This window comes from Coffea arabica, chromosome 7c (assembly GCF_036785885.1).
Source record: "Coffea arabica cultivar ET-39 chromosome 7c, Coffea Arabica ET-39 HiFi, whole genome shotgun sequence".
NCBI classification, from domain to species: domain Eukaryota; kingdom Viridiplantae; phylum Streptophyta; class Magnoliopsida; order Gentianales; family Rubiaceae; genus Coffea; species Coffea arabica.
The window spans coordinates 38,789,658-38,802,015 of NC_092322.1; positions in this window are offsets into that span (position 1 = coordinate 38,789,658).

Consider the following 12,358-nt stretch of genomic DNA (forward strand, 5'->3'; position numbering starts at 1 on the left):
TTTTTTTTTTCTCTTTCCTCCTCTTTCCTTAGTCAAGAATTTTGGCTGCTTTGAGAGGAAATTTAGGGCTGATTAGCTCAAATAAAAATAAGGAGATTAGGACAAGAAAGTAGTGGTCAAGTGGAGTACTTGATCGGTAGCAAACGGTGCACGTCGGTTCAAGCCTATTTTTCTTAACTCTCGCGTACTTATGTTTTAACTTGTGATTCACTAACTTATTATTAGCACTTCTAATCAAACACTTTCTCTTATATAAAACTCAGTCTTAACCACCAAATTAGTACACACACCTCACCAATAAATCACACTACCAAAATAGGCGAAAACCCTAGTTTACCCTAACTTCCGCTATTCCTTTAGAAAAATCATAATTTGAGTTATACTATCAAAAATTCATACAACTTGGCCTATTAAATATTAGACTTCAAATACTAATAATCTTTAGAAGACACCTCAAAAAGATTCAATTCATAAGTTGGGCCAAATTAAGCCGTAAACGACTATAACATTCCTATTTTTACTTGTGCAAGGCAAAATTTTCAATCAACTTTGCCGATTTTCTGGTATTTATAGAAATTGAATCAAACTCTAATTTTTATATCGTAGGAAGCCCAATGAGTCTAGTTTCAAATACAACAAACGAAACTCAATTCCGACTTTCCTATACTAAGTTATAGCCAATTTCCCAAATTTGCGCAGAGCCTCTTGCGAAAATTTCTAGATTTTCTAACAACTTGAGATTATGAAAATTTTCCTAACAAAATTCACTCTCTTGGCTCAATTTCAACCATTAAAGCAACCAAGAATCAAAGTTAAGTCAGTTCACATAAGGGTTATAAAGACAAATAAAATTTCGAGGTCTCACACTCCTAGGGTTTTGGCCAAATTCACTAATAAGTCACGAAATCAATAATTTTCAAGAAATTAATCGCTCAAAAGTTAAAATAACAAGGAAGAGAAACTCACTTATCAATTAACAAGTAAATCACTAAATGAATGCAAATTTTATAAAAAAAATATAAGTTAAATAGGAATGCAATTAGTTGGGAAGTGAGAAAATAATTTTTCTGAGTCATCATATCCTCCCTTAAAAGAATTTTGTCCCCGAAATTCTCAAGTGGTCAAGCGAACAAATCTGCATAGTTCTTCCACATTTCCTCCTCCATCTCCTAAGCCATTTCTTCCATTCCATGGTTTCTCCACAAGACTTTCACCAAAGAGGTTTTCTTCCTTCTTAACTCTTTCACTTTCCGATCCAAAAGTTGTACTGGTTGTTCCTTATAAGTCAATGACTCGTCAATCTCTAAATCTTTAGGTTGGAGCACATGAGTTGGATCTGGGTAGTACTTCTTAAGTAAGGAGACATGGAAAACATCATGAATTTTAAAAAGACTTAAAAGCAACTCTAAGCAATATGCTACACTTCCCACTCATTGTAAAATCTTAAACGGTCCTATATACCTCGGCTTGAGTTTCTTCCCTTTTCCTGTCATGATTCTAGCTTTCAATATTGTAATCTTAAGGAAAGCCCTATCCCCATCTTCAAATTCTAAGTCTTTTCTTCGATTATCTGTGTAGCTTTTCTGTTGACTGTGAGCTGCTTGAATCCTTTGACGTATAATTTTTACTGTCTCATAAGCATCTTCAATCCACGGTAATGTTGTTGGATCCACGATTTTTCTTTCCCCTACTTCTTCCCAAAAAAATTGGGGAAAGACATTTCCTCCCATAAAGAGTCTCATATGGAGCCATTTGGATAGTCGAATGATAACCATTATTATAGGCACTCTACCAAGTTTAGGTATTGTCCCAAACTTTATCCAAAATCCAAAACACAAGTCCTCAACATATCCTCAAGGGTCTGAATAGTCTTTTCCGATTGCCCATCGGCCTGAGGGTGGTAAGTAGTATTAAAATTCAACTTAGTTTCCAAAACTTCTTATACCTTTTGCCAGAACTGAGATACAAATTTGAGATCTCTATCTGACACTATACTTACTGGCACCCCATGTAACCTCACAATCTCATCCAAGTAGAGTTTAGCTAATTTCTCCAAAGGATATTTCATGTTAATTAGCAAGAAATGAGCAGTCTTAGCTAAACGATCGACTATCACCCAAATTGCATCATAACCCTTTTGAGTCCTCGATAACCCCAACGCGAAATCTATAGTAATATGCTCTCATTTTCACTGAGGTATTTCTAACAACTGCAGTAATCTTGAGGGTTTCTAGTGTTCTTCTTTCACCTGCTAACAAACAAAACAGGTCTGAATGAACCGTGCTATTTCCCTCTTCATATTATCCCACCAATACAATTGCTTCATGTCTCTGTACATTTTATTACTTCTAATATGTATTGAATACTTTGAGTGTTGAGTTTCTTCTAAAATTTCTCTTTTTATTCCGTCATTTTTTGGCACTACTACTCGATTTCTATACCTTAAAACTCCGTCGGATCCCAAGCAAAATTCTGGAAGTTCTCCTCTTTGCACTTTTTAACTCCATTTATATACCACTAGGTCTCTCTTTTGAGCTTCCTTAATGCATTCCAATAAAGTTGACCTCACAACTATATTCCCACAAATCACCTTTTGATACTCAATTTGAAGATTCTATTCACTAATCTTTTCTAATAAATGCCATTCCAAGATCATAAGCCCAACTATCTGAACTTTTCGTCTGAGTGCACCTACCACTACATTAGCCTTTTTCGGGTGATAATTAATAGTACAATCATAGTTTTCCAAAAATTTCATCCACTGATGTTGCCTCAAATTCAACTCTTTTTGGAAAAATAAATACTTAAAACTTTTATGGCCAATATACACCTCAAAGGTCACTCTATATAAATAATGCCTCCACTTCTTGAGGGCGAAAATCACCGTGGCAAAATTATGAGTCGGATAAATTTGCTCATGAGGTTTCAATTTCCTAGAGGCATAATCTATTACCTTTTCTTTTTGCATCAATACACCTCCTAACCTTTCTTTCGATGCATCAATATATATTGTGAAACCATCTTTCTCACTTGGCAAAAGCAAAATCAATCCACTAGTCAACTGCTTCTTCAATTCATGAAAATTGATCTCACACCCAAATAAACTTGGTGTTTTTCTAGGTTAACTCAGACAATGGCCTGGCAATCTTGAAAAAATCTGGGATAAATTGATGGTAGTAACCTACTAAACCTAAGAAACTACAAAGCTCAATGGAATTTTCTGGTTGCTTCTACTTAGATACCGCCTCCACCTTCGCTGCATCCAAAGTTATTCCATCCTTAGAAATTATATGCCCAAGGAAAGATACCTTATCCAACCAAAACTCGCATTTGCTAAACTTGGCACATAACTGATGTTCTCTTAGGATTTGCAAGCACTATCCTCAAATGGTATTCATGGTCTTCATTTGTTTTCGATTATACCAAAGTATCATCAATAAAGATCACTACAAAATAATGAAGATAAGGTTTAAAAATCGGATGCATCAAATCCATAAAAGTTGCTAGAATATTAGTCAATCCAAAAGGCATCACTACAAATTCAAAATGCCCGTATCTAGAATTAAAACCAGTCTTGGGTATATCCTCTTCTTTAATCTTTAGTTGATAGTATCCTTGTCTAAGATCCAACTTAGAAAATACCACCGCTCCTTATAATTGATCAAACAATTCATCTATGTGAGGCAAACGATATTTATTCTTAATAGTAATATCATTCAACACTCGATAATCGATGCACAGTCTCAAACTCTCATCTTTCTTCTTAATAAATAAGACTAGAGTTTCCCAAGGCGAATCACTCTCACGTATAAATCCTTGCTCTATTAAATATTGTAATTGTAACTTCAATTCTTTCAACTCAACTGATGCCATCCTATAAGGAGTTTTAGAAATAGGTGCAATCCCTGGTAGCAAGTCGATCTTAAACTTTATATCTCTCTCAGGTGGTAACGAGACCAACTCCTTGGGAAAAATGTCAGGAAAATCTTTCACTCTTGGTACATCTTCCAACTTCACTTGTTCCCCTGGGGTATTAATTAGGAAGGCTAGGTACCCTTGAACTCATTTACTTAGCAATTTCTTAACTCAAATCCTTGAAAATAGAGCTGACGAGGCTAACTTTCCTCTCACGTCCAACCTTAGTATTGCTTCCCCCGGAATGCATAATTCCACGATTTTCATCTTACAATCTAATTGAGCATGATATTGAACTAACCAATCCATCTCAAAAATGGCATCATATCCCTTAATCGATAAACTTTTTAGCTTAGGCAACAACTTACGCTACCCAACCCAAATCTTGCAATTTCTTACACCAAGTTAGAAGTCAAGCATTAATCTCCCGTGGGTGTTCTAACTTTCAAATCATAAGGCAATTTTGTGATGGCCCCACCTCCCCCTAGGGCGTACCCCAGGGTTTAGCGGACCGCCTGCCCAGTTCTCGCCAGAACTCACTCACTCATAACTCAAGAAAAAAAACAAATAACGTACATCCAGAGAAAATAAATAACACATCCACTTCAACTTAATATATACATTGATGCTCAAATCCAGGTACGAAGCTTCTACATACCAAAGTACTTCAAAGTGTTTACATTTCGAGTACAATCAACCCTAGTCGGGTACTAGCGTGAGTACAATTACAAAATTCAAAACAATTAGACTACACTAGTCTGTGCAAGTCACAAACCTCACTCGTACCCCCTGTAAGGAAAACAAATGGCATGGAATGAGCTAAAAGCCCAGTGAGGTTCCAAATAGCAAATTGGTCATCAAATAAAATAAAAATAGCATGATAGTGAAATAGCGAGCATGCCAAGTTTATGAAAGTGAGCAATAACACGTCTAATAGCAAATGTCAAAATGAGTTTGTTTTCCAAAAAAAAAAAACAATAACACTTCGAATAACCATCAAAGTATAAGGATACAGATGGCTCTCAAGAGCCAAATTTCCATTGCATCATCAGGAGCTTGATCACGTAATAGTTGACACTCCGTCAACTTTCAAGTAAAGGAACCAATCCAGCAGAGTACCACTTACACTACTCTCCGTCCACCATTCAAACCCCCTACTGGATCCAAAATCCTCAATAAACACTGGTGGTAATACTCGAGTATACCGATTAGTCGAGGAGATATCGCACCACTCGACAAAACAAAAGACCCAGGGTTCGTTACCCAATCGACCAAACTCTTGTTGGCTCGACTCGAGTAATTCGCCAAGGATTTCTGGAATTTCAGGAAGTGCGCACCATATGCACAAATATATCAAATCCATTGCAACAATAAACAAGTATATCTCATATTAGAGCAAGTGCGATAAAGTACACTCTTGCCCGAGCAAACAAATGACATGTCATTTAATCATATTGATCACGTATTAGAAACAAGTGTCCAGTCCAATCAGTTATTTGGAAGCACTCACCAAAAGTAGTGCCTCTAGTGATCGTGCCTGGGTTGTACTCCGGGTTTGGAGTCCAAATCTGCGATAAAACTTTGTTTAAGAACTTTAAAAATCGACTAAGGTTCGAAACGTAGACGTTTCGTTCAATAAGAATCAAGAAATGGAAATTCACTTGGAGAATATTCGTGAAACACTCGCTCGCTTTTCAAACTATATAACTTTGTAACATTTATACTTGGAAATACCATTTGAGTCGAAAGTACATGGAAAACGTATTCCTAGTAGTCATGATTGTATTTCTCAAGGTTACAAGTTCGGCCAAATCCTCACTAATGTACCTCGATAAAAGAAGATGCAAATATCCTGGATAGTTCAAATGGTAATCGCTCTTAACCCTTACTCAAGTTGCAAGTATGTCTACCTAGCCCTTGAGCGTAAATTTGGGCAGCACGCCCTTTGTACTTTCCTATTTCCAGCTATTTATGGCTTCATTCTTTTCCTCAATCAAACCCAAAGTTACAGACAAAATAATCTCATTTCAATAGCCGTTCAATAGGCTCAAGGTCAGACAAGTACAAAATCAAGCTAACGACATGTACGGAAATGAAGTTTAGCAAAAGACAGATTTGATGTTGTTTTGCGTAACGGACACAACCGAAGCTATGCTTATCAAGATTGGAGTGCAATTTATACCGTTTCGAAGCTAAGGCAGAGAGCTATAACTTTGATGAAGATCACCTAGTCCAGTTCATAGTGTATCTATGTCAAAATTTTGAATTACTAAACCAGAAGCGCACAAACAGGTCAGTTAATTGCGCTATGTTTAAACAACAATAACTCAGGCTACCGAAGTCTAAACGAGGTGATTCTAGGGGCGTTGGAAAGCTAAAACATAGCACTACAACTTTTGTGTTTTGGCTAAATGCTAATTCAGTACACATCAGGGTGAAAAGACACAGTTAGTGTTGTGAAATATCAAAACTATCCGTTGGACTAAACCTATGAGAGTCAGGGGTATTTTTGTCTTTTCATGGTCTACGTTGCTCTGATTGAGCTGAAATTTTGCAGAAAACTATAAAATATCATTCTCTACAACCTTTATGTTTTATGCTAAGCTTAATTCAGCCTCTAACATAATAAACTGGAAATGGCAAAACTGAAGCTACAATTTCCAGAAATCTGGAATTTTGTTATATTCAAGCTATAATTCACATTTTTACCTTAAAACTACTACTACTTTCTCCTTTACAAGATAATATACCATATATATACATCATTTAACACCTAACCCACAAGAAATATAAGTGAATCAATCAAAACCCTAACTCAAAATTCATCACTCCAACCATCAAAACTAGTTGAAACAAGCATCACAAGCACAATTCTAACGTTAATACCCAACTTAATCATGATTAATGGAGAAATAAAGGTTGATCAGCCATTATACCTCAAGACAAGAACTTACAAGAAGGATCATCCACTTCTCCTTGAAATTTGTTTTTCCTCAAGCTTCCCATGTTTCTAAACTAGTGATTAATCGGTTTAGTTTTTCTTTTTCTCACTTAAAAAGGTTGGATTCAAGGTTGGAAATGGAAAACTCTCTTCACTCTCCTCCCTCTCCTTGCTCTCGGCCAAACCAGAAAAAAATGATGAAGAATGAGCTCAAATGAAAGATAAGAAGGCAAGACAAAAGGGTTTGGTCAAAGGGCCATTGATGGCCAACAAGTGACACCACTAAAATCCATCCAATTTTGTTTTCTTTTCCTTGCATTTTGGGTCAATAATTTCGGCTATAAGGGCTAAGGATGAGGGAGATATTTTGCAACAATATCAAGGATATGTGGTGGTAGGAAAGTGGTAGTCAAGTGGTGTGTTCAATCGGTAGTGAACAGTACCCGTCGTTTCGAGCCATTTTTTCTTAAATCGCGTATACTAGGGTTTTAACTTATAATTCACTAACTTATTATTATCACCTCTAATTCCATACTTAATATCATCTAAAACTCACTTTTAATCACCAAATTTGATCCACACTTCGTACCGGATGATCGCACTACGGATAAGCGTAAAACCCTAATTCGCGCTAACTTGAAAACGGAAAGTGAAACCCTACTTCCTAGATTCATTTGCACTTATTGTGGGGTGATTGGGTATTTGGGTTATTATAAAATAATAATTTCCAAATAAAAAGGAAATTTTAAAATATATATATAAAGAAATTTACGGGTCCTCACAAATTTGGTAGGCTTTACATCTACCGCACTCATAAAATCAGGTTTCACAAATGAATGAGTCACACTAGGGTCTATTAAAACCTTAGCTAAGCGATAAAATATAGGGATCGTACCTTCTATAACCTCAGTCGAGTTAGGAATTTGTTGATAATCCAAGGCATTAATCCTAGCCGGCACTTTAGATCTACCCCTTCCTGAACTTGTTGGCTTAGTAGCAAACTTATCTGATCGTTGGGCGTTACTTCCTTTTGAAGACATGAGCGGGCAACTAGAAATCTGATGCTGTGCACTTCCACTATGAAAATACCTTTTTTCTTTCCTCCAGCAATTGCTCTCAGCATTACCCGACTTTCCACAATAACCATAGGGTGCATGACAGGTTACTCCCTGGCCTCCTTGTGAGGTACACATTCTAATTCCACCGGTCCCTCTGCTAGCCTTAGGAGGTGGCATGCTCTTATTGGTTTGCCCTAATATGCCACTCGGTATATTCCTTTTTCTCACTTGAAAGGCTTTGACTTGAAGCCTTGTACTCTTAACCCTCTGAGCCTTTTCTAATATCTCGACGAAGATATCAATTGAGCTACTATTACAGCCTCCTAGATCTCCACATTTAACCCTTATACAAATTTTCTTACCTTTTTTTGCATAGTCACGACCAATTTTGGAGCAAATTTTGAAAGATTAATAATTTGAGTCTCGTACTTCGCCATATTTAAATTGCCTTGCCGAAGTCTTATAAAGTCATCCTCTCTTTTTTCTTGAATCAACGGAGAAAAATACTTCTCGTTAAACTCTCTCACAAAATTTGTTCAAGTCCAAGGGGTCTGATTTCTCTCCCACTTAATTCTCATAACATTCCACCAAGATCGAGTCGCTCCCTCAAATTGGAAAACGGTGAAGGACACTTGCTACTCTTCAGTGTAATTTAGGGCAGCAAAGATATCGATCATCTTTTTGAGCCAACTCTCAGCTATCTCAGGGTCAGGCCTTCCTGAGAACTTAGGTGGGAAAATTTTTTGGAATCGTTCTAAAGCTTTGTCCACTCCTTCCTCAAAACCCCCAGGTTGAATCACAGGCTCTTGACCCTACCTATCCACTATCCTCTCTAAGAGGTCAGTCATCTGGTTGATGGCCAAAGGCACTTGTTCACCTACTTCGGTCCTTGGCCCACGATTTTGACCAACTGCAGATCCTTGGTTACCCTTTTGCTCTTAGGGTTGTTTACGTCTCAAACCACAACCTCGACCTCGACCATTCATGGTTTTAATACAAATCTAAACAAAATTTAAATACATGTACAAGCTATAACACCAATTAAGAGTAAAATAAACATTGCATTTAGGATAATAAGTCATAGATATGTACATTAGACCAAAAGAGTTCATAAGATTTTCCAAATCAGGAAAAATAAGCCAGAATACACAAAATACAATATCCAAACTCATTAAGAGCACAAAAACATCAAAAAAAAAGCCTAATCTAACAACTATCCCCTATACACAAAAAGAAAGAACTTTCAAAATGTGCTATCCTAGTCCATAATAGAGCCAACAGACTCTCTCTCATGAGTAGAACTAGGTGCATCCCCTCTCGAGAAGCTCCGTCGCCTTGACCCTCCATAGGTGCATTAGCGCCAATCACCCCCTAGAGTGGTGCTCCACGCTCATCAATGATACCCCTAGCTCGGTCCTTGACCATTCTGACCACCCTAGTGAGGCGGCCATTAACTACCAACAGCTGCTCTCTAAAAGCATTCGTTCGTTCCTGCTCCATCAATATATCCTCCCGAAGCTCCTGAATCCTATCAATCAGCATCTTCATGATGCCTTTCATCCTCTGAATCTTAGTCTGAGCCCTACGGTTGGCTCCAGCTAACCTCCTCTTCTCATCAACTATAGCTAGGACTACTTGATCAGGATACAAGTAGATCCTCCAACAATCACAGGGCCAAGTTCGACGCCTAGTCCCCAATGTCGGAGAGGTCCCCCAGGTCTCTCTCGATAAGTAATGACTCAATGAGGCTTCGCTGGATCCTCATTACCATTATTCCCTCCTTTCATGTCCTACATGACGACAGAAGAAGAAACTTAGACTTACTTATCCAGTTTAACCCTAGCACTTAAAAAGTCAATACTTGAACAATTCACAACTTAATAAGTCATTCTAGCACTCCTATTACTTCATATCTGCAGGATTCCATATTTGGCGCAGATTAATTTGAAAGCTAACCTCTGATACCAACTGTGACAATCCCACCTCTCCCTAGGGTTTACCCTAAGGTATCAGCGGTCCGTCTGCCCAACTCTCATTAGAACTCATTAACAAATCTCACTCATCAAACTCATATGTCCAAACTTACCACAAGATACACTAAATACAACTAATAGCTAAAGTTGTCTATCGAAGCAACTTAAAATACAAAAAAGAGTTTAAGTTTACAAATAACATTCAAAATAATAACATAGTATTCTAATCACTTAGTCTAACTAAAACAAAAGTCAAGTACTAATCCCCAAAGTACGAACCAATCCTGCTAAGAAAAACAAAAGGAAAGGCATGAGCTTGCGTCCAGTAAATTCTAAGAAAGACATGCCATCTAAGAAAACAATCATTTCACATTTTCAAGTCAGTGGAAAACATAAAACAAGAAATAACATCTTCACACATCAATAAAAAAAAAATTGATGTGTCCAACATTAAGGATATCTAGCACTGGCGAACCACTCAATCAATCATTTAATCAAGTAGTTGATACTCTGTCAACTTTCCTGTCCTTGTAGAATCACCACTTCACACCACTCCATCCACCTTTCGTCCTCTACTGGACCCGTATACCACAAATTGTCAAGGATTGGTATTACTCGAGTATACCCAGTATAGTATCGATCCAACATACATATACTACCCAAGGTTCGCTAATCGAGTCGACCAAGCTCTTACTGGCTCGACTTTGAATAACTAGCCATTGGATTTTTTTTTTAGGACTACCACATACTGTTAATATCATATCACATTCACTTATAGCAATAATAGTTCAGTACGGTCGAGTGTTATAAAGTACATACTCGCCCATTCATAAACAAGTTGAAAAATGATAGTTCATAGTCATATCATTTTTTTCAACCTCATTTGTGAGGACCTGAATTTTTCTTATTTTTATGGCTTATTTAATTAGTTGTTTACCCATTTATCCCAAATAATTTATTTCATCCGTTTCAAGTCCATTGATATGTAAAAATATCCCTTGTATAATTTTTAAAACGTTTTGTTAGTAAATTTAATTTTTCTACGGCTCGTTTAGCGAGAAATAGCGAATTAACATTTTTTTTTAGACAAATTCGATCCAAGAGTATATTAGTCTTGGATAACTAAGGATGATTAAGAATAGACTACGAAAATTTAATTGAGGGATTAGATGTGAATGAGTTTAAATTTAAGCTTATACCGTGCACGCGTCGAAAGTTTTTCGAAAGTCGTGCCGGTACAAACTAATTGGAGATTTGGAGAATTAATACATGTGAGGACTCGTGTTTTTATTTCTAAAATAGTTATTTTTATAATTATTTACTTTAGCAGTGGTTAATTATATTATCGTTATAAGAATTTCTTTTCAATTCCGCTTTAACGCACGCAAATTAGAAGTTCGCGTAAATCAAGCCGGAACGGCTAAGTGGAGATTTAAGAAACTAATACTAGATTACTTAGAGTGAATAATTACAGTGTTAAAAGAATTACATACAATTGAAACAAACCCGAGAGAAAACGGTGATACGAAACCCTATTAAGCACTAGTGAAGGATTGACTTTTTGCCCAACACATGCTACTATTTCATTCTTTTCCTCCAAGAAATCTAAACCACCAAACTCCCTCATCTCTCTCGGCCAGCCTCAAGACAAGAAAAGGAACAAGAAAACCAAATCACAAAACCACTCCCTCACTCTCTCTCTTGGTCGGCAGCCATAGGAAGAAGAAGGAAATAGGAAAACTCCATTTCTTTGCCTTCAAGCTTGCTTGTTCGTCATCCTCCAACCATCAAACTCTTTGGATTCTTGCTCTAGATTGAAAGGAAGTGATGGGGACGGCTGGATAGGGGCTGTTTTAAGGGGTTTTTCACACCAAAAGTTCTGGTTTCTTCAAGAACTAGGGAAGTAACCACAACTCTTGCTTTCATGTTGCATTTCTTGGTTTTGAAGCTTGTAGCTTCCTTATTGTTTTTGTTGCTTGGATTGGAATGATTGAAGTGGGCTCTATGAATTCCCATCTTGGGTATATGTGCTGATATGATGATCTAATGCTTGTTTTGAGTTGTTTAAGTGTTGATTTAGTTGATTATGGATAGAGAATCGAAGGAAAATTTCGCTTGGAAAGCTAACCGAAATCTGTCCCGTTTTGCCGTGACTTTATCTCGAATTTTTTATGCTCTAATGACTTTAAACCTGATGTTTATATGTTGTGTGTGATGTGTAGAAAGTTTCTACAAAAAATTGTTTGATTTGGTTGAGTAAAAGTTGAGTTTTGGGCAAGAACAAATCTGGAAATTCGTATAGCAGAGGTTTTCTAGCAGTGTTCTTTGAATGAACATGTCTCTGCATACGGAAGTTGGAATTGAGTGCCGTCAGCTGCATTCAAAACCATCCATAGTTTTATAACGATGTAAAATACACCTTCTAATTCGAACTGAGTCATCTGTAGTGATTGATCAAAGTCTCATGTCCT